Source organism: Lepus europaeus, chromosome 1 (assembly GCF_033115175.1).
Source record: "Lepus europaeus isolate LE1 chromosome 1, mLepTim1.pri, whole genome shotgun sequence".
In the NCBI taxonomy this organism is placed as follows: domain Eukaryota; kingdom Metazoa; phylum Chordata; class Mammalia; order Lagomorpha; family Leporidae; genus Lepus; species Lepus europaeus.
This window is the reverse complement of record NC_084827.1, coordinates 97,759,729-97,783,601: the sequence shown is the minus strand read 5'-3', so window position 1 is coordinate 97,783,601 and position 23,873 is coordinate 97,759,729. Positions and strand designations below refer to the sequence as shown.

Sequence of the window (23,873 nt, the reverse complement as noted above, 5' to 3'; positions counted from 1 at the left end):
TCCAAATGCATATATCCATGTAAGCCCATACCTATTAATATATAGGACATTTTTTTGCTTCATAAAGTTTGTTCTTGCTCTTCCGTAGTGGTTATCCTGTCATTCCAAACAACTTTCCTGACTTTTTTTTCCATTTTGGATATGAATATACTATAATCTGATTATTCAATCTCCTGTTGGAGAACTTCTGTACTATATCCAATTTTTATCTATGAATGTGCAGCGTGGGAGGCAGCAGTGACGGTTCAGGTAGTTGAGTCCTTGCTATCCATCCACATGGGAAACTTGGATTCAGTTTGGTTCCTGGCTTCAGCCTGGCCCAGCCTCAGCTGTTTGCAGTTATTTGAGAAGTGAATGACGTGACAGAGCTCTCTCTTTCTACTTCTCTTTGACTTTCAAGTAAATAAGCCAAATAAACTAAACTTTCAAAAGAACAAAGCATAATGATAACAAGTAAGAAGTATAGTAAAGACACCTATTTTAATTTTTCATTAAATAAAAGAGATAAAATTTGCTTAGTACTGAAAAACAAGGAAATGATAATTAAACCTAGCAATCTGAATTCTAGATTGGCCTCTTACATCCAATAGGAATGTATTTTCAGAAAAATCACTTAAAAGTTTAAACTCAATTTGTAACATACAGATACTGATACCTTTTCATTATCCCTTACATTACTGTGAGAATCAGATTAAATAATGTTATACTTGAAAGTACTTTTCAAAAGTACCAAGCAATATGTTAATTTATATTTGTAGGTGTAGTAATTTTGTCATAATCCTTTATTTTGTGCTCTTTTTATTACATTTAAAGTGACTTTCTGTTTTCTTTTTTCCTTTTCCTTTGTCTAAACTTCACAGAGTATGAAGGAAGTTTCAAAGGCTTGCCATATTGAGAGTTCCATTGGGAAAATGTGTGATGTAAATTTCAATCATCAAAGACAAAGCAACAGAAGAAAGCTGTCTCCCTATACCATAGGACTCACTTCTTTATAAATCAATCACGAGTTTATTGTCTGGTATGTGCCCATCAAAAGACTTTAGCCACTTTTTGTGGTAGATTGAAAAGTAGTCACAATATTTTGCCACTTCAAAAGATGCAGTCTATTCTCTAACCCCTTAAATCTGGTCTAGCCTTTTACCAATATAATGTGGGATTCACATTGTGTACGTTACCAAGAGTAGTTCTTAAGAGGTCATGGGATTTCTGCTTTCACCCTTTTGAACTGCTGCCTTATGACTGTCATGTAAAAAGGCCAATCTAGCCTAGAGGAGAATCAGGGGTCACATGGAGAAAAACTGAGTCAGAACCAATTTTCAAATTAGGCAATAAAGGTTGTCTCAAATATTCCATCCCTGCTGTTCCTTCAGTGACAGAAAATCCTGTGGCAACTATTTTATGCCTTTGAACTTTGAAGTGCTCTGCCATACAGCAATAGATATCTGACCCAATTTTCCAAAAGCATGTAACAGCTTGAAAATGTCTTACTATTTTTACTCCATCTTTTTGTAGCTTTTTAAAAAATTATCTTTACTTAAAAGGCCAGAGCAAGAGAGAGAGAGAGTATCTTCCATCTGTTGATTCACTCCCCAGATGACTGGAACAGCTAGGGCTGGGCCAGGCTGATGCCAAGGACCCAGAACTCGATTCTGGTATGCATGTAGGTAGCAGGGGCAAAAGCGCTTGGGCCATCTTCTGCTGCTTTCCCAGGCACATTAGCAGGGAACTGGATTGGTAGTGGAGCAGCTGGGACTTGAACCTGTGCTCTGATATGGGATGCCAGCATTGCAAATGGTGGCTTAATCTACTGCTCCACAATGTTGGTGCCTACTTGTAGTTTTGACTAGGCTCTAACTAATGCAAAATCTCTTTAAATACTAAAACTCTGATAGTGTTCAGTTCATTTTTGGTTCCTAACTAAGTGGTGCAAATTGCTAGTGATTGAATATTAATCATCAGTAGTTGCCTAATTCTGTGTTTTATTTTCACCTTGAATCCTGCTGATAAAATAGGTATTTCTATTTCTCCCTTCAGAAGCAATAAGGAACATTGTAGGTATGTACTTCCCTCATCCAAACTGTTGCTATACCATTACGGCAGTAGTTCATGAGGTATTCAAATTTATGAGTATAGTAGGAGAAGAATCTTAACTTCCTCATCCTTGGAAGCTAATAAATTCTTTAAGCAATTTTTTTCTACTTTTATTTGATATTTCTGAAATAAACTAATGTTGATTTATTTAAAAATTTTTTTTTTTTTTCGAGAAAGAGAGGGCTATCCCATCCACTGGCTTACTTCCAAATACATTGAACAGCCCCCAGCTTAGGCAGAAGGCGTGAGCCAGGAATACAACTCAGATCTCCCACATTGCTAGTAGGAATCCAGTCACTAGAGTAATCACTGCTTCTCCCCAGTGTCTGTGTTGACAAGAAATTGGAGCCTGGAGCCTGGTATTGAACCCAGACGCTCCGACATGGGACACAGGCATCTTAACCACTTCGTCAAATGCCTGCCCTCTTGTATTTTTTTCAACAGTCACATTAAGACAGATAGACTTGCTTAGTAATTTATTAATATTTGATGCAATATGACCCTATTAATCAAAAATATCACCAGAATTGAGGAAGTTTCAAAGTGCCTCAGTTTGTGTTTCATTCTACAATATTTAAACTGAAGCAATGAAGCCTTCATTTTGTAAAAAAGAAAAACTACCTAATACCTAATACAAATAAAAAATTAAATGTACAAACACTATCAAACTTTTAAACATTTAAACTATTTTCTAGGTGAAGCAGTCCACCAAAGGACTACTATTGGGTGAATAACGGCATTAAGTAGCAATACTGCTGTGTGGCATTTCCAGATAGATTACTTGTGCTTAAATCTTAATAATATGTCTTAATTACTAAGAGAAGTTGGAATCGCATACTAATATTGCTCCCTGGCTTTCATGTCATTTAAAGTCAACCATTTCTGAACATTTCATTTCCACAATACCAAACACACCACAGATAGGTCTCTGTATTTTCTGCTTTCCATATTTGTCTTGGTTTAGATGATCATTTTTTGTTTATTCCAAAAATTTATGGCTTTAATGTAATTCAAAATTTCCCTTCATACACAGTACATGTTCCAAATACTTAAAATTATTTTCTTAAATCTTGAATTGTTATGGAATTCTTTACTCTTTCCTAGTTTGTTTTGATGAAATTCTGGAGGTTCTGCTTGTTCCTTGAAAAGTTTTCGAGAAGAACTTGAATTTTTTTTCTGATTCTCTCTCTGTCCTGTCTTATTCCTCACAGCACCCCATCTCATACTCTCTTTTTCCTCAATATGTGTTGGGAGTGGTGTCCTACATGAATAACTCCTTCACACTTTTTAAATAATGTGAAGATCTTATAAAGATCCTAACCACAAGGGAGAAAGCAGTGTGAAAAAAAAAAAGCTGCAATTATCAAACATTACAGATAGAAGCAAATATTTCTTTTCATTTCACTATTTAAAATCACTGTTTTGTATTTTTTTCAGAATTCCAGTCAGTACATCTGGAATATGTAACAACTGAAGCAATTCAGAATGTTATATAGATTTGAAGCCAATTTCTATTAGGTTATCCCTGTCAACACAAAGACCTCTATTAAAATAAAGCTATATTTCTTGAAATTAACTTACTTTTAAGATAGAAATAGTAAACTATTAAGTTAGATTTTTAGTGTAAATAAATTTAGGAAAAAAATGAGTTAAATGCATGAACTAGTTTTTATACGATCACTCTAATAAGTTGTGCTTCTATATTTTGCAATTAAATTTTGTTATGTGGCTACTATGGACAGCAGCCAGTGAATCTCATTCGGCATTGTTAAACCAGAGGCTGGCAGTTCTTCATGTAAAGAACTGGATTGAGAAATATCTTTGCCTGATGAACCGACAGAGCACAAGTTGATTGGACTTCAGGCCTGGGATCTTGGGTCAGGCCTTTGTTAAAGTTCAGTGGCTAAGAAAGAGGTCACTGATTACTATTTATAATTTGTTTTCTGATAAATTTATCCTGCACATATACTCAGAGGTCATGGGCTACAGTTCATAAATTGAAACAAATGAATAAAATTTGTAAAACGAATCCTGTCAATTTTCCAGGTACTAAGATATTTGTTATGTTCATCTAAATTAGTTTGAATTTACACATTAACTATTAAGTAGAGGTAGAAAATAACAAACTATCATCTTGTGTGTAGCCCTTTCTGAGTTTTTAAATATGAGTATTTATAAACATAATTTAGTGCAGAATTACAGATATCATAACAACATATAAAGGGTGTTTATTTTCATGTGAATTGAATTTATAATGAATTGCTTTATTTCTTAATTTCTCTTCACTTTGGACAATTATTTTATCTGTTTGAGATGCATCATATTAATGTTCTACCTAAAACATATTTTCTTGAGGCAGGCTTTGGCACAGCAGTTAAGATGCCTCTCGGGACACCAACATCCCAGATTGAAGTTCTTGGAATTGAATAGTGGCTATGATTCCCGATTCCAGCTTCCTGTTTGTGTACACCTTTCAAGGTAGCAAGTGATGACCCCAATTCTTGGGTCCCTGCCACCCACGTGGGAGACCTAGATTGAATTTTTTCCTGATCTAGCATGGATAGTGTAGGCATTTGGTGATGGAACCAGTGGATGGAAGATATCTCTCTCTAAGCAGTACAAACTTAAGTGTTGTGTGATGCAAGGGATGAGCCAGAGACTGAGAGGGCTCAGCCATTACTTTCTCATATGATTAAAACAAACAACCAAACAACAGCAACAACAAAAAACAAAAGTAAAAACGGAACCTGTTCAGCTCCATTAGAGAACCAGTAGTGTAATCTCTCTTCACAATGTTATCTCCCTGTGCTTGCACATCAGCCCCCAATAAACTTTGTCTGGATTGAATATTGGGTTCTTGTCAATTTCTATCACCAAGTGAGTCAAAGAATGTTGAGTTGGTAGCAGGAGCTCTTGAAACCATTGCAAAATAAGAAATTAATTTAATTCTGAAAATATTTGAAATATTTACATTTTCCTTTCACTTAATGTCTATGAGATGCTGTATGAATAGGGAATATGAGGTCATTTCAAAAGGAGATCATTGCATAATCTAAGTCAAACCAAAATGAGAACAAAAAAAGTTTATCTGTTTCTGAGGACAACCAGGTTAGGGGGTGCTTAGGTAAGAAGGTGGTAGGCTGGGGCTGGAGCTGCATTGGGTCCAATTAAGTGAGAGACTTTTTTTTTTATTTTTTAAATATTTATTTATTTCTTTATTTGAATGACAATTACAGAGATAGAGACAGAGAGAAGTCTTCCATCCACTGGTTCACTCCCCAAATGGCTGCCATGGCCGAAACTGAGCTGATCCAGATTTAGGAACCAAGAGCTTCTTCTAGGTCTCCTATGTGGGTGCAGGGATCCAACAACTTGGGCCATCTTCCACTGCTTTCCCAGGCACATTAGAAGGGAGCTGGATCAAAAGTGGAGCAGCCAGGAGTTGAACTGGCATTCATATAGGATACTGGTGCTGCAGCCTGGGGCTTTAACCTGCTGTACCACAGTGCCTGCCAGAAGTGTATCTATTTCTAACGTAGCTCTTCCACGTGGAGGATGTGGGAAATAAGGTTACCCTCAGAATTTTACTTTCAAAAGCTGATACACCATCAATAATATTCAATCTTCCTGATGTTTATGTGACAATGTAGGTCAATATTTAATGTAAAATCTTGGTGAAACAGGACAGCTATTATTGGAAATCTTTCTTTGGCATTCTCCAAAATTTTCATAATGATAACTCTGTATATGCCTTAAATAAATGTGATGTGTTTAAATGACCAAAGCTTTTCAAATGCAGTTTTAAAGCACTTCTAATATGCAACATGAAAAAATTCTTAAAAAATATTTAAATAATGGGCAAGCAAAATAATCTCACAGTTACAAATGAAAGCAATGCATTGAACTCTGCGTGCTATCCAATTTTGTCTCTTAACCATTGGAGCTGTGTACTCACTATGACAAAGTTACTTACCTTCTCCAAAGCAAGTCTCCTCATATGTAAATTTGGGTTAATAAAGCAATTTGTGTGAGAATTAAAACAGATTGGGCATGTAAAACATTTAACACAATAGCTGGCACATATATTCCATAGATGTCAGTTACTCATGTTAAATGAGATTTCAACTGTTAATATGCTCACTGTGAGGAAGACATTTTATAGATATTAGTTGAAAATTAATGTTAGTTGTGTCTCCAAGCCTAATTTTTCTCTCAAGGGGAAACAATATTTCTGATGGACTTTAGTATTAACTATTATGTCTGTCAAGTGATCTAGCAGCCTATAAACTGAACCATGATGTTAGTTGCTAGGTTTCCTCAGCACTTTTCTATAGATTAAACCAATGAAGAGACAAGCCCAAATGAATCCACAAGGTTTATTGCTTACATAGCAGTTTTATGGGTTCAATGAAACCTGCAGCTGTAACCCTAAAAGAAGGGAAAACTAGACATAAAACTCATCTGGAACCAAGAATATGGAAAAGAAATGGCATTGTTGGCACTCCTGAAAGATGTAGATGCAGAAATGTATTCAAGAGCCATTTAGCAGGATATCTACCTGTGCTCCAGGAAGAATTTCAGGGCAATCCATCAAAGCTTGCATTAAGCCATGGCAGAACATTATCTACATGGTCTACTTAATGATGGCAGGTGACCATGGCAGAGCTGTTTCCTTACAAAGCCAGTGGGAATAATGAGGAAACACAAAAACTGGGGTATATTCTTGATCTGTTCCAATTTCCTTAAGGGCTTCCAAAGTTAGCTATCCACTGTTATAGTGAGAGTGTTAAGACATGGTGAAGACCAGTAATTGATGAGGGTTTTTGGATGGTCTTTCTTCACTCACATGTATCATATCTCTTCTCTCTAGAAGATGGTATGATATGAAAACTAGACAAGGACCAATGTGGGACTTGAAAAGCCACCCAGAGTCATTGGCTTAGACAATCTGTTTAAAAATTTAGCGAAAAAGACCTTATGTAATTTTCTCTTGATTTTGTGCTTCTTTGAGTCTTTATTATTATTTTATTGGAAAAATCTTATATTTTAGATTAGAAGTGTACCAGAGTCTTAAATTATTTTTTTGATACAATGTAGTTTGTCAGAAAACTTAAAGCTATAGATAATCCAATTTTGCTGCGCATGGCCCCTCTGCAAATCTTTCTCTAGCAATTTGAGGTAGCATATAAAGAGAAAAGACTCCATGGACATCCTCGTTGGGAACGTGAGCACAGCAGGATAGGCGGGCTACCTCAGAAATTGAAAAAAGACTCACTAAAATTGAGTGCTTTTCTTTCTTCTCCTCATAGTACATTTCATCACTACTAAGATTCTACAGCTTTCCGACACACAAATTCCCATAAACTTTTGGGCATGTTAATATTTCTGCACAGAATTAACCTCTCACAGTTTCTCATAAATCTGATGAACTCATATTTATCATTTAGAATTACATTAAGTTCATAAAAAAATTTCCCTTTCATGTTTTCTCCATCAGGTACTTCAGACATTTCTATGTTTTGAGCATATTTCTGTTGTCATGTTTATTACTCTAAACTCCATTATTTTTCTTTGTAAATTGTATTGTCATTGATCCCCAATGGTTCATGTTTTTGTAATTTTGAAATAGAACATATATACCTTACATTTGTTGAGTTAAATTATGTTGTTCAAATTTAATTAAATAGTTGTATGGCTTTTCTATGAAATCATCATACTCTTTCTTTGTTTATGTTCTGACCACGGACAGGTATTTAAGAGATGGACAGGTTAAAAGGCATAGGATCTTTTTATGTGTGTTTTAAGAGTTATTTATTCATCTGAAAGTCAGACCTACAGAGAGAGGAACACAGACACAGAGAGAAGGAGATCTTCCATCTGCTGGTTCACTCTTGAGATGACCGCAATGACTGGGGCTGAGCCAGGCTGAAACCAGGAGCCAGGAGCCAGGAATCAGGAGCTAAGAGCTTCTTACAGTCTCCCAAGTGGGTAGCAGGGGCCCAGTTACTTGGGCCGTCTTCCACTTCTTTCCCAGGCCATCAGCAGGGAGCTGGATCAGAAGTGGAGCAGCCAAGACACAAACTGGTGCCCATATGGGATGCCGGCATTGCAGGTGGTAGCTTTACCTGCTATGCCACAGCGTCGGCCTCAAGAATCCATTTCTTTAACATGGAGTACAGAGAATTCTTATTTTTCAGCATACTGGGAAAATTGTATTCTGATACTACATTATGATTGCAGAGTTTAGAAACTTTGCAGGTTCTGTGGTCATTAATTACACCCCTTCCCTTGAAATTTCTGCCTTCCTTTTTGGTTCCATTTCTCACCACTAATCTGTTTGCCATCTAAGCATTCGTCGTGTTGAGCTAACTGCACTCTTTCTCCTTTGCTGGCTGTTTCCTGTGCTTCACATTCTGGGGTCCGTTCGTGTGGCTCACATACCTGCCATCGAAGACTGACATCTAGTGTCACCTCTTCCTGGAAACATTGCTTAACTTCCTGTGCATGAGGGAGCTCTCCCTGACTGTACCCTAAATCACCTGTGCCTTCTAGCGGTTGTGGTACTCGACTTTCTTCATCATTCACTTTTCTTCAATGTTATGTTTCCCCAAGTAGACCAAAAGACTCTAGTGAGTGGGCACACTTTGAATGACACTTCATGTTCCCAGCCTATGGATAAGATCTAAGGAACAATGAAGTCTAATAAATGTTTACTAAAGGAATGAATGGCACAAAATGTTGGGGTTCTATCTTAATTAATATTCCAGATGTATAATATTTTCAAGTAATGTACCTTTTTCCCACAAAATGTACCTTCCATCTACATAAGCAACCATATAAGACACTTAGTCTTATACACAGTTTTTTAAACATTGAAAAAATTATTTTCAAAGTCATACATGTATATGCAAGTAATGCAAGCTGAATTAAATGCTAACTAAACTTTCTTTACCATCTCCAATCAGATAATTGCTATTACTTTGTTTGTATTTCTAGGAATAATAATATATAAAGCATATCTATGTGTGTATTTTATACATATTCACACATCTACCAACATCCATACATTTTATATATGACTTTATATAACTAGATAATATTATAATTATTTCTTAGAGATATTTTCAAGTCATTTTATGCTAATCCATCTCACTCTTTTTATTGGCTACATATTATTCTATTTTAGGTATGCATTATAAAGCTCTTATTGGATATTTTGGTTGTTTTAATTCTTTTCTCATTACAGACAGCACCACAGTAAATGTTCTTCTTTATAAAACTTTGCACAGTGAAGAATTTTTTGGATTAAATATGGATTTTCAATAGATATTTTTGAACTAGGCTCAGGAAGATTATTATAATTTATACTTCCATGAAAAAGTAGAGAATTCCATTTCTCCACATCCTAATTTTGTTATGCAATTTATATTTGGTAATCTCTAATGCATTTAAAGCTAGCACTTATTCTCATAAAAATGAACAGGGACATCTTTTCCTGTGCTTTAAGGATATCTGTTTCTCTGTGCTCTAAATCACTCCTAAAGTTTCTTTTACACTTTTGATCTCTGGTTCTCTTTCATTTCTAAAACCCTGGATCCTATGTCCTATTTACCTTTTAATAATACCAAGCTGTTTTCCAACAGTTTGTCTTTTTGAAACAGATTTATGCTTTATATATTGTCAGGCTTCCAGTTTTGCCATTATACTCACTCCACTAAAAAGCATCTAAAGTTGACATGGACTTCATATTTCTGATAGAAGGTTTATCTATACCATAATAGTTTATGTCTGTGTGCATGTGTGTGCTCTATTACTGTACTTAATTTGTTTTACTCCTACCTAATTTCTTTACCTATTCAGGGACTCTACTTAAAAGTGCTAAAATAGTAGATGTAGGTTTTGCATACGATATAAGTGTTCAGAATACTTTATCTATCTTTACCCAGTGCTAAATTAATAAGATTATGCTGGAGATAGCCTTTAATTATCCTGGGATTTTTGATCATTTTTATTCTCAAACATTAGAATATTTGTTGTTAGGTATCTCTGTTTTAAAGTTTAGCATCTTGTTTTTACAACCAATTTTTTTTATCTTAAATCGTTTGCACTCATCTATCAGATCTCTATAAACTGCAATTAAAAGGAAATATTTGTTACATTTTTACACAACTGTCTCTCATTGTAAATCTATCTCTCTCCCCCTCCCCTTTCCTGTCTCTTTCTCTTTCCCTCTCCCTAAAGAAGGTGAGGCCAGAGGCAAGAGCAGAAAGGTAATTGACCTCTTGACCACGTTGTTCTGTTTGGGGACGTTGTACCACATTGCCCTGGTGAGGTTTACAGTAGAAGCCAAGCGGAGGTCTGGAGTAGAGGGACTAACAGTGTTAGGATCAAAGGCCTAATTGTCTGCTTTCTTGAAGTTACGGTTATTGGCAGCTGCCATTATACCATCCATGCTGCTGTCACCCAGCACAGCCAACCAGCATGCACTAATTGCAGTGGCCTTTTCATCAAGTAAGATCATCCCACTAAACACAAAGAGCTGTCTTTCCATTAGCACAGACAGTAGCCAGCTAGATCAGCTGGGCTCCTTGAGTATGATTGGACTGTCATATTGTTATGATTTGTTCAAGTTTAGAGCATTTAGCAGATAGCCTTTGCACCTCTCTTTGTACCTGAATACTATAACCTGACTGCCCCTATCATTTAAGAGGGTACTATAGCTTTTCAAAGTTCAGCAGCGCACAATTGCAGGCAGGCAACTGGTTTCTGACAAGAGATCAATACTGTCCTTCCAAACGCTGGAGTCAAGCTGCTGGGTCTGTCAGAGGGATGTGTGCTGTAATTGGATCATGGATGCTGCGAGTCATCTGAGTTTCCCTTCAGCACTGTCACAGCTGTCAGATGTCATCCCTTTGTACAGCTGTCACTGCGGGAGGGTTGGGGCTCTTTTTCCGTTCTAACCCAATGCAAATGTCCACTTAGCAGATGAATATTGAAGATATTAGACACTTCTTTATGCCTTTATGCAAAATAAAGATCTGTGTCATCTGTGAATTTCATGGAAATAAGTTGCAATTTATTCACTGTGAGAAAAGTGAAGTGAAGCCTGTAAAAATGAGAAATTATTTGGTTCAGGCTATTAAAAAAGGAATATTTTACAGAATAAACAACAATATGCAGATATTTTTTCCTTGATATGGAAAAACTATTCAATATTGGGCAGTATTTAGAATGGTGATCTTATTGTTTGGATGATATTTAAATATACATGTATCTTTTTCTTCATCAATATTCTTAGAAAAGGAACAAATCTTAAGTTCATGTCCCTTTCAATCACTAAACTTTATTGAAAAATATAAACCTATCATATGATTTAAAGTAGCAATACCATGAGATTTAAGGAGCACTGCTAGAGACGGAATCAGTTCAAGGACTCTCAAAAAAGTTTTTCAGATCAGAACAACAGTTGCAATAATGTTTTGGTCATAGATTTGTTTTTCTTCTAAATTTTTAGAAATGGAATAGAAAGATGTCCTAAAGTGGGCAAAATAATTATATAATCATTTGTATACTTCTGTGAATTTTGGGCCATTCTTTGGGCTTTTGTCTAAATTAAAATGATAAAATTCAAATGTAAATATATTTTGTATTGTACTTAAGCTTTTATTATAACATTGTAATGCTTGATTTTGTATTTATGCTTATCACATGATACTTTTGCAAACGGCCAATGGTTAACTGCTAGAACTGTACAGCTGAGTCATGAATACTTACTACATCTGGTAAAAATAAAGAGATGTCACCAATATGGCTTTACTGATTATATTCTTAATAAAGGAACTCTCCTTGCTTTGAGATAGATCTATAAATTTCCCTTGGCAATCTCAGAAAAAAAGTATAATTTTTCATTGTTTTTTTTTTTTCTTTTTTGCAATTTTCTTGGTCTCTCCCTAAGCTGATGTCAGAATCATTTTTGGATGACCGACAGGGTAATTTTTGATCTGGGTGGCTGACTTCCTTTTTCTTGAGGTCCAGACCACACACCGCCTTCTCTGTCAAACAGGCAGCTTGCTTGGGCCCCACTGACAGGGTAGCGTGAACCTTATTTTCCAATATCTGACCTTAGCATCCTGTCAGCCTCCCTGGGACTCACTGGGTCAGTCCCTCAAATATCCAAACTTTCTGCTTCCATTTGGCATTCTGTGTTTGCCTCACCTCATTTGTGGTGGCTCAAGTTTTTTGGAGCCTAAAATTAGTGTCTGCCAAAATTAAAACACTGAAACTTGGTTCACTTTGTGGGATAGGGTAGTGATAGGGTAGTGAGAAGGGAGGAAGAAAAGAGCAAACATACCTAATACTTTCATTTAAGAGTTGATGTTTTTGAAATGACTATTATATATCTATGTATGATAATCAGAGTGCTGCATTTCCTTTGCCTAACTTAGCATTCTTCTCTCAATATGATTTCACTTTTGCAAAATTCAGGATAAAAATCCTAAGAAAACTAAAAAAAAAAAATCCTAAGAAAAAGTGTTTAATTCCTATAAGACTAATTATTTAGAAATCAAATTCTATTGACTATCAATGATACAGTAAAATGGTCACCAATAGTTACTTGTGCAGAAATACAGGAAGGAATAAAATTAAAAAATTAATTTCTTAAGGTTATTCTTCTGTGATGAAACTATGAACTTTATATGCAACTCCAGTGACTCAAGTATGCACTTTTTAAAAATATGGTTTATGGCTAATTACATCAGAGATCCCAAACAGTCTTTTTTACATTTGCATTAATAAGAGTGTCACATGACCAATGGGAAGTAGAAGTCTACATCAAAGGGAGATTAAAGGTTGGTTAAGGATCAAACCATGTACCATATGTAAATTTATAGCAGTGATGTGCTGTAGAAAGATAGCTTACCCTCTATTTCTCTGCTACTAAATAAAATTAAAAATTCACAACTCTGGTTTATGGGATTTTAAATGAATTTGATCTCTCTTTTGGGCAGGGCAAATAAGTGTTTTGTGATGTATTATTTTATAAAGAAAAAAAAGACCACGTTCTGGCTCATTTAATTTTGCGAGTGAATGATCTAAGATTAACTACAGACTAGTCAGTGCAGTTTAAAAGCTGAAAGCAATTTTCAGCCATAGATGGTAATGCCACATTCAGTCCACAACCGAATGACTCTAAATGACTAAGCTGCGAGGTCTTTGTATATGACCACAGGGCCTGATAAAGCCATAGGAACACAGTAAAAGCACAAAAATAGTTCCAATTTATTTGGTGCTATCACCTTAATGAGATTAATACAGACGTGTTCATGTGCCTAATTGGTGATTTTGTTTTAACTGGTAATGAAGGATTCAAACTTCAGGCAACAGGCTGCTTGCTGAAAAGGGAATGTAAGGGGAAAGAAGTTTTTAATTATGAGAGGGATCAGTACACTACACCACTAGAAAGTTAATAACAGTTCTTCTTTAAAGCATGGACTGATGCAAGCGTGTTCCGAGATTGTTCTTACCTTTTTGTGAGAAGCAGTGATTTTATGAGCAGGACTGCATATTGTGTCTACTAAACAGTAGGCCCTTTGGCAAACACATAGGGTGAGTACTGCTGTTAAAACCAGTTAAAATTGACAGGCAGTGGCTCTCAGGCTCCTGTGTAACTTAGAGTAGGAGGTTTTTATCTTAATGTATTTTTTTTCAGAGTTACTATAACTGGATGACCTGTGGTGAGCTATCCCCCCAGCTCACCCGAGCATCCCAGCAAACCAGAGCATCTTTGGAGAAACTTCGTTACTACTTGCTTCCCTCAAAGCCGAGCTGTAACTGCTTAAATGCTAACACTATTAAGGATGCTGCCAAAACAGAAACACTCAGCCTAAGTCATTAAAATTTAATTATAAGGGGGCAGCTGAGCCCAGTTGGAGTTTTGAATCTGAAAAATCTTGTTTAAAAAAAAAAAAACTAATAAAAACACAGTCACCCACCCAAACCTATCAGCATCTGTGTATCCTGGCCCAGTGAACTATATTTAAATAAAATTGCAGGTTTTTACTGGAGTTCAATATGCTCACAGCAGCCTCACATTAAAACCTATTTTGATTGTTTTTCGGCTATCAAGACCGTAAAATGGGCAATTGTTTTTATCTCATCATTGTTGGTATTTATTTGTATAACCTCTGCCTTGTATATTCGAGGCAGTATGTCAATTTAGCCTTCCAGGACAAATAGTAAAATAAAGGAGCGATATCCTTACACCATTAACTGAATAAAGCAGTGTTATGAAGGATGTTATTCCCTCCCCCCAAGAAACTTTGCCAGAGCTGAGGTGTCTTTTTTGATTGGGGAGTGGGAACCCTGAAAGGCAAGAATTTGATCTTTGACGTTCTATTAGGAACCCCTTTAAAAGCACGCTGGGTAGTGAAAGTGTGCAGCGTAAGATGCTACCTTCCCAGCGAATGAAGACAGAAATATATTTTACATTTCTTGTCAGATTGAACTTTAAGACATCCTGACTGCTTTCTCTATAATTTAAACATCACAGCCAAAATGGCAACATGCTTTGTTCAGTTCCAGTTGTGTGGAGTTTTAGTGCTTCATTGATTCAGAGGAAGCCGGGCACCCGGAGCAGGGCGACGGAATCACACTCTCACTGCAGCATGTCAAGCCATTATATCTGGGACCAGAATGTCACTGTGGTCTCAATGGTTCGTCAGCTGAAGGATATGGTTAACAAATGTAAAACCAAACTTCAGAGGGGCTGGTTTTCTGTGCTAAGTGATCTGTATTCCCTCTGAATTTACTTTCCCCTAACCCCGTGAAATTAACAGTACTTTCTGACATTCGACCCCCTGACCTCACACATAATAAGAATTTAAAAAGCACCATGCATGAGTGTGTCTCCGTAATGCAAAACTGGAAAAAATGACCATGTCACAGTTTTATTATACAAAACCTTCTCCATCTCCATTGCATGCTTCATATATGAGCGCTCAGTTTAAAGTTATTATAAAGAAAAACACAATTTTTCCAGTAATAATTCACTGTTCATGACTTTTATAGACAATAAATTGTAGCAAATACATATTGCTACCAAAAAGCTTTGTACTCCATTAATGCAGATATTTACCGAGATAAGTGTTAAAAATAGTCCGCTAGAACTCTCGGAGGGTTCAAAGGAAGGGGCTTGCGGGGGGCCGGTTGCCAAGGGTGCAAGTGCATGCACAATGTGTAGGTCTCAGGGTTTAAGAGGCAGAAGCAGGAAAGTGTTATGTGGAAATGATTTTGTGTTATCAGGCTCAGGGGATGACAGCATACAAGAGTAAGAACAAGGTGCTATGTGGCTTTTTCTTCACTGTGAAGTAAAGATTGGCAGCTGGAAGTAAGGCTTACAGACAGACCTGCACACAGGACCTCTTCACCCAGGACTCATAATCACTACTCAAAGGAAAACGCATTTACCAGGGAAAAGCGGCTGTAGCCATCAGAAGTGTGCTTAAAACACCACTTAAATATCACTTTATACGCTATTACTTGCAAACTGTGGCTTCGTATTAAATTATACTTGCATAGGCTTTTGCTTAGGTGCTGATAATGCTTTTGAGGTTGCATTGGTGAAGAAGAATTTAGGCTGCTTTGCAAGAGACGTGACCAGAATATTCCATGCCGCTGACAGTGACAGGGTGAAAAATTGCAGAACTGTACTTTCTTTCCCCATATAGATTGTAATTTTAATTGTCATTGTGGCCCTTCTGTTTTAATTATGGGACTTCTTTGATATATACCAGGACATCGTATTGAATGAAAATATGGTGCTATAATAGTCTCTTTATAATTAATGACCACATGTAGATCTTGGTGCATAAAAGGGAAGGAATAAATGAACAATTTATTTAACTAGGTTTTGGATTTCTTTCTGTCTTCCAGTGAATATAAAATGATCCCAGGGCTTCTGAGCATGTTTGATGTAAGAAGTGCACAGAATATCTAATAAAATTACTCTAGGGTAGATTACAAAACATATTATGCTTTAAAACGTTCTACTCACAACTGATAAAATTTTTCTATTTACCACATTATTCTTTTAACATTTTATCTTAAATAAAGGGTTTTTTCAATGTATTTCCAGGTATATTTTAAGTGTATCTTCTTAAAGAGACTTTTATTTGCGAGATAACTAATTTTCACAGGTACAGGGAGGATTCAGGGAGGAGACTTTCAACACTTGGTTTACCAACTCAGAACAAACTGCACAGAAAAATTTTTTCCCTCAACTTTTGCTTTCACACACCATCAATCTGTGCTGCTTTTTTTTCTCTCTCTCTAAAGGAAGAATACATTTTTTCTTAGTTGCAGCTACTAAACAGAAGCCATTTTCTTTCTACAAACCAAAAATAAGTAGCCTATTCACATGCATTTTAAAGCCCCTGAAAACTGTGAGGAGGAAACGGAGACTACAGAGCAAAAGCTTAACACTGTTCTCCAACTCTCACATAACAGGCTTACCATATAGAACACTGTGACATAAACAGGCTGGGCTCATATACATTTCAAGAGAGCCAGACCTCTATGGATTTCTGGAAAGCAGACCTATTTGTCCATGGTCCATAACTGTAAAACAGAAAAATGCCCCTTGACAAGCTTCTGCTAATTTTATTGTTCACGGAGTCCTGTGCATACATCCTCTCCAGTATGACTGCAGTTCAATTGCAGAGCACGATGAAATTGGATCGGCAGAGACAGGGACTACCCTGGGGTCAGCTGTGACCATGCCACTTCCATGTGATGTCTAGTTGGGGTGATGGTGTGTAAATAAACGTAGAGAATTGCAAATCTTGTCATGGCCACGCAGAGCAGCTCAAGCATTTAAAGATGGTTGCCCGCAAACCTAACTGGAAGGTGGTTGCTGTGTGTGGTGGCTGAGGAAATACTCAATTCCTTGCCGGAGTCCTCTTGTTCCTGACATATCTGAGAGCACTGACCCAGCAGTATGTTGCTGAAGGGATTAATCACTAAATTGTTTTTCATTGTAGTGGAAACTAGAGAAACAAACTAATCATATTTGAATACTGTGCTTTTAACGCTATTGTGCTGATGCCAAAGACACTTTTTATTTATATTATCATTTGATTTATTTGTTTTCTTAAAGGAGGTGAAGCATCTTAATGTCCTACTGTTTATTGAATTCAGCACATTAAAGTTCTATGAGTTCTTGTCAGTATTATGAACTTTTCTAATGTTAGAAAATAAAATATTATAGAATTCACATTTTCTGCTTATGGATCTAATTTTATTTAAATACTACTTAAAGGACTCATTAAAACACACTTAGGTTTTTCCTACCTACAACCAATAAGATGTATTTTTTAACCAGTTTTACATTTACACATATCTGTTTTTCTGTTACTTTTCCCACATGACAATTACCTTTCATTACAAATTTATAAAATCATTTACATTTTAGCAGTTTAAATGTTTCTGCTGACATTTTGTAACTATTACCCTCTTGTAGAATGGCATATGTTCAGGCAGTTAATAAAAAATTAAATGGAATAGCACTAGACAAGGTGAAGCTTTGTATCAGAGTGTTCTCCACATTTCTGAAAATACCATCTTTGTGTTGCAAACTGTGAAGTGAGGTTAGGGCTGTGCCAATATGAGTATTTGTCACAACTGTCACAGAGACCGTGAACTAGCCAATCACACAGCCCTTAATTAGACAGTTATATTTTGCTTTTTAGAAATTGTCCTCATGTAAAATGGTGTCGAAGACTCAAGAAAGGTGCTGAGAGCAAAGAGGGCAAAGAATGCCAGCAGGAAAAAAACACACTTTAATTTTTCTGAAGATTTATTAACTGCTGCACAATTTCTTAGGTATAGATATTAAATATGCAACATAAAATAAATTTTATAAATTTAGCAGCAAAGAAGGTATTTTAAGGATAACTGAAGCAGCAATAGACTGGATTAAACCTGACTGTAACGTTGTATAATTTCACTTAGACTTTGAAATTATTAATTAAAAAATCCACAGAGAGCATTCTAATAGTAAAGATATGCTTTAAAAACATTTATCTATATTCACAATTTAGATATTGGTTTCATTTGAACATTCCACTTAAATTATATTTTTATCAAAGATCACTTATGCTTTTAGCTTATTTTAGTAACAAATCTAGACACATAATTCTATACATTTTTAAGAATGAATTCCAGATAGTTCACACTTCAGTTAAAACATGTTGGAACACCTTGTATATTTGACAGTGCTTTAACGGTTAGCATGTTTATACAAAATTGAAAAGTTTCATGGAAAATAAAGTTGACAAAAAGAAAAAATAAAATATTATCTAGATGATGTACTGTTCCTGCTTATGAAAAGACACATAAATTTAACCAATATTACCGCCATACATTTTTTTTCAGTTTGAGAATTGGAAATTAAAATTGTATTTACCTTTTAAGTAATAATTCATCAATTTTACCCATATGATAATGAATGCCTGCAGTATTACCTTTGGATAAAAATATGGTTGACTTTTTAATTTTACATATAACTAAAAGAAAATCAGTATGCTTTAAGAATATTTTAAAACTTCTAACCTTGTTTCTTTGTATTTGATTTTTGAACTGTTAAAGTTCCTAATGGAGCAGCACATTTTGGATTCCAGGAACATGGGGGGCAAGTAGTCCTAAAACTCATAATGAATAAAAAAAAGTTTACAACATCACCCAGATCTGTTTTTAAGATATTAATAGTAAATTATAACTCAAGTGGAAGAAATTTGGTTTCTTTGTTTAACAGTGGAAATTCCATGTATTTTATGAACAACAACAACAAAAAGAACTAATTTGGAGTAACTTGCATGGTTCATCCCATTTAAAATCTTTATTCCATAGGCATATCATAGAAGTTTTAACAGTCATAGAAGATTAACCTTGCCTGTGCATGTGGAGGCTAGTCATCTGATGAATTTACATGCAGCCGGATGAAAACGCTATTTGGAGAGAGATTGAGAGTTTATTTGATTAAATCCCTTTCTCCACTACCTTGACCTCTTTCTTGTGAAATAATCAGAACTGTTTAGCAAGAATATTCAGGCATTAATAATGAATTGCTTTGGAGCTGGTTTCTTCTGCACTGCAACAAACCCATTTGTGTTTCTGCTTTTTCCTTTTTGTAAATAATACTTTATTTAATAAATACTGTGATTAGAATCAGTAAGAAACATATCTTTGTGGAGTTTTGATTTATGATTTGTACACCATTTTGATATTTGTGGTACTAATGGATATAGTTTCACCTTCCTCTTCTTCCAAAGACACAAATCTGTGTGAAGATAGGATGTGTTAGGCAGGGTCGAATCCTTCAATGTGATGGAAGGCAATTACATAATTATCCTCACCAACAAGAAGAGTGGCTTTGAGAGTTTCCAGAATCCTATAATCTCAAGTATGGCCATTGTTCCTGATCCCATTGTTTGTGTATCTGTATGCTTTTATCCCATAGTAACTTGGTTTCTAACACTTGTCTTATTGAATTTAATCAGCTCATAGTTATTTTTTTCTGAGCAATTATGTGACCATGTTTCTTAACATCTTTGATTTTTATGAGACTTTAGGAATCGCCTGTTGCAACCTAGTTTTTAGAGGAGGAAAATTATCTGAGAGGAGATTAAATTAATTCTCAATTTTGTACAGCTAGTTACAGATAGATTGGAGATGATCCTGAATCCACTCTGCTCTAAGATTCTGTGCTAGAAAAACGTAGTGCATGGTATGGCTTTTGTTCTCAGCACTTGAAACACAGTTGAAGAGACAAGGTATGCACATGCAAAGTATAAATAGCAATTAATACCAGTTAACAAACAAATGAAACATGGACTTTTTACACCAAGAGTTGAAAGGCAGAATTTACTTTCGCCACATGTCTCTGAGGAATTTATTGGATGAGTTGCAGGCTTTATTTGGTGAAGAATTTTTGGTTAAAGTTTGGAAGCTAAAACAATTTTCAACTGTAACTCTGACATGAAGTAATGGGAGCAGGTGGAAATCTTTAGAAATACGGTTTTGTCACTCCTGGCATATTTAATGTTCTTGATAGTTGAATACTTCTTTTGATGGCATTTATTATCATCCATTACAAAGCTATAGTCTCTTTTCTTCAAACTACATTATGCTTCATTATGATTTGTTTCTTAATAATATGTACTTCACTAAAATATGTAAAATGCTTGGCTTTCATAAACAACTCTGTGGAAAAGCTGAATAATATATCATTTGCATTTAATAATTATATTATAGTAGATGCAGAAAATATAATCTAACATCATAATTTAAAATTTACAAGTGAGATACAAGTTGGGTTCTAATAACATATTGCACTGTATCTCTGTTGAGTAAAAACAGAATTGGCTTCATTTTTTTTTTCTCAAAATATTAAAAAAAGATTTAGTTCTTTAATAATGAGAATAGTACATGGAGAGGAAAAAAACTATTTATATTGTTTGTAGGTAAATAAAATGTGTGTTATGTGGTCTTAAATTAGTCATGTTTTCTTTTAGCTAATCACTTAATCAATATGATAAGTTTAGGAAAGAGATTTTGAGAAACTCAAGTGACCTGACACCAATCATATCAAAACTATAAAGTATCTTATTTTCAAAATGTTTATTTTAAGAAATAGTAGTAATGCATATTCAAAAATAAAATAAACCATATAAAACAAAATAAAAATGTAGTGACATTTAAATATACTTACCCTCTAATTTTGTTTAAGAGTTTTGATGCCTAGGATCTTGTACAGAAATCATATATTTTAAATTTGTTGCTAAATTTGACCATATTCATTCGGAGGTATAATTTTAAAAATAGTTATGAATGTGTATTTCAAAATTTCTAGAAAATATATAATTTATTTAACAAATATTTGGGCACCTGTGACATGCAAATTGACAGTAAAAGGCATCAAGAACCAATTTTCTTGTCATACAATATTTCATGATGTATATTGGAGTGAAGTTTTTGCACAGTTAGTACAATACAAGAAAAAGTTAGTGGCACAAAAGACTTTAAACCACAGCACTTAAAGAAAGAATTCATATTTAATAGGGGATCAGAAAATGTTTCATGGAGAAAGTTTTATTTGAGATGAGGCTGAAGTTCAATTCAGTTAAACCCAGGTAGTGTTTATTATCATCAAACATGATTTGATCTCTTCTCCAAAGGAGCTTATAATGTAGTTACGTAAGGATGTATTAAACAGACTTGACCCTGTTTTTGATTAAATAGGACACAGTAAAGAGATTGAGTGAGACATTCTGGGATAAATGAGAAGTATAAGAAGAGTAGGAGAGTGTGAACAGGTACGTATCTGTCTTCTGGAAAGAGATTTACCAGTGTGACTGTGTCAGGGTAAGGTGGAACTGTGTGACAGACGATGAGACAAGAGTGGGGATAGAGCAGGAAGCACTCATAAGTCTGAGCAGACTGTCGACATCATCTCTCCTCATTTCTTTTCCTTTCTCATTTTTACTCTTCTTTTTCTTTTAAGGAAACAGCCATTGAAGGTTTGTGAAGGAATAAACAGAGTGGAAAAGAAGAGAGAAATGCAGAAATTTCACTTCAAATTGGGGCAAAATCAACTACTAGAGACAGGCTAGGGACACCTGAGCTTCTGAAAGAACATGATGTCTCTTACAATGATCAGGATTAAAAATTTTGGGCATCCCTTCATTGTTTTCATTTATAAGACTATATTGCAAAGTGGAGAACAAAAGTCATACATTTAGACAATGATTCTTGTAATTATGAAAAAACAAAAATTTTCCTTTCCTGAATTATGAAAATTAACTCTAGGAGGAGTTAAATTTTCAGGTTATTACTCAGCCTTCTCTTTATTTTATCACGTAAACAAGCTTTTCTTGAGTAGGAAGTAATGGTTTTCCTTTCTGAGAGCTTTCTTAAATCCTTTCACTCTTTGTAATTCTGAACAGTCCAGAAAATCATTATCAACTGCTGTCACTTTACTGTGCATCAACATGGAGAAATCATAATTAGTGAAACTGATTTTATTCACTTGTGCTCTTGAATAAAACTATGTCTATTTTTTGTTTAATTTTTGTCTCATTTGCAAATAAAAATTCCTTTATTTCAATTATAAAAATCAGTAAGTATGTGCCAAAAGTTTCAAATATTTTAGAAATACTGTTTTGCCTACTTGTTTTGTATTACTCCATTCTTGATGAAAATGGTTCATGAATCTTCTATGAATAATCTGCAAGTACAATACTGGAAGTTTATAGCTTCAGGAACTAGTATGAAAGAAAAAATGAGAGACAAGATAAACCATGCATACTACTAAAAAATGCCAATTTGTTTCCTGCTTCTAAATAGTAAATGATGAGTCAACTTTTAATTTAAGACTGAATTGTAATGAAGGCTAAAATTGTAAGAATACCTGCATCAGCAATAACATAAAGTAGGTCATTTGGCTAATGGTGGAATACACCAAGTTCTCTGCAGCACAAAGTATTTAAATGTTGAGACTGTTTAATTTATGTTATACATAATAAGAATGAGGTCGACTGATCATCTTGGTGCCTTCTTTTAACTAAAAACTGGACTATATATATCCTAGAGTTTAACTATTTTTCTAAAAATGAAAATCTTAAAATTAAAAATGCCATTAATTTCACCAGCCATTCTACTATACATCAGTTTTTACATCATCTAATGCAAATCCTTCCAGCTAAAAAAAATTCAAGTCCAGTTGTACATATTTTGATTTGTAATATTAGGTAGATAACACAGCCAGTAACTATATAGACAGAAGCTCAGATGCTGACATGAACATTAGAGGTGAAGGAGAAAAACTGTTTGCCTCCACAAAGATGTCACATTACTAAGCATATGAGTTTATTAGTTCTTAGTGCATCCGTTACTTCTCATAGAAAGCCTTCATTGTACATGGCAAAATGGGATATCTGGTTTCTATTTGTCGTAGTTTCCATTTGAACAAGAAGGGCTCTGTTCCTCTCTGCTTATGGCCTGTGAAAGCAGTGGAGGATCGCCCAAATGCTTGTACCCTTGCTCCTGCTTGAGAGATCCAGAGGAAACCCCTGGCTCCTGACTTCAGATCAGCCCACCTCAGCTGTTGGGGACCATTTGGGGAGTAAACCAGCAGATGGAAGACCCCTCTCTGCCTCTCCCTCTCTCTGTAACTTTACCTTTCAAATAAATAAATAATATTGTAAAAACAAGGAGGGCTGTTTTCTTAGTTTATGCTGCCTTCTAATACGTTTCAATACCTTTAACAATTTTAGAGTCCATTCTGGACTGCCCCCTCGTAGTACTTACAGTTTGTATCTAGGGTTTCCTGTGCATCCCTCAGGACACCGAACTCATTCCACAATGCAAAGAGGTGGAAGCTTCTGATCTTGGCAATAGGTTTGTCACTGGACTGGCCAAGGAAGGGGATGTAAGGGAGAATGACGGCCCCGAGGTCAATCTTAGTGAATGGGAAGACGGTGAGGCTATGAAGAGAATTAGGAAATCAAGAAGAAAATGTTTGATGGAACTGATAACAAAATGAAAGCCCATTTTATTTTGGAACTTACAGTGGGATAATTGCTAAACTTCATGAAAGTAGTTCTGGCACAGTGACAAGAAGAAATCCACATTCCAGGTGACAGAAAACTGGCCAAGGTTAAGGGGTAAAGCAAAGACACTAGATGATAGTTGTAGTCCTATTTGGGCACAATGAGGAAATTTGCAAT

At 35.3% G+C, this 23,873-nt stretch overlaps 1 pseudogene; it reads right to left on the bottom strand.

Moving 5' to 3' along the window:
- The window catches only part of LOC133762994 (nucleophosmin-like), a 111,706-nt pseudogene that overhangs the window by 73,456 nt on the left and 14,377 nt on the right, over positions 1–23,873 (bottom strand).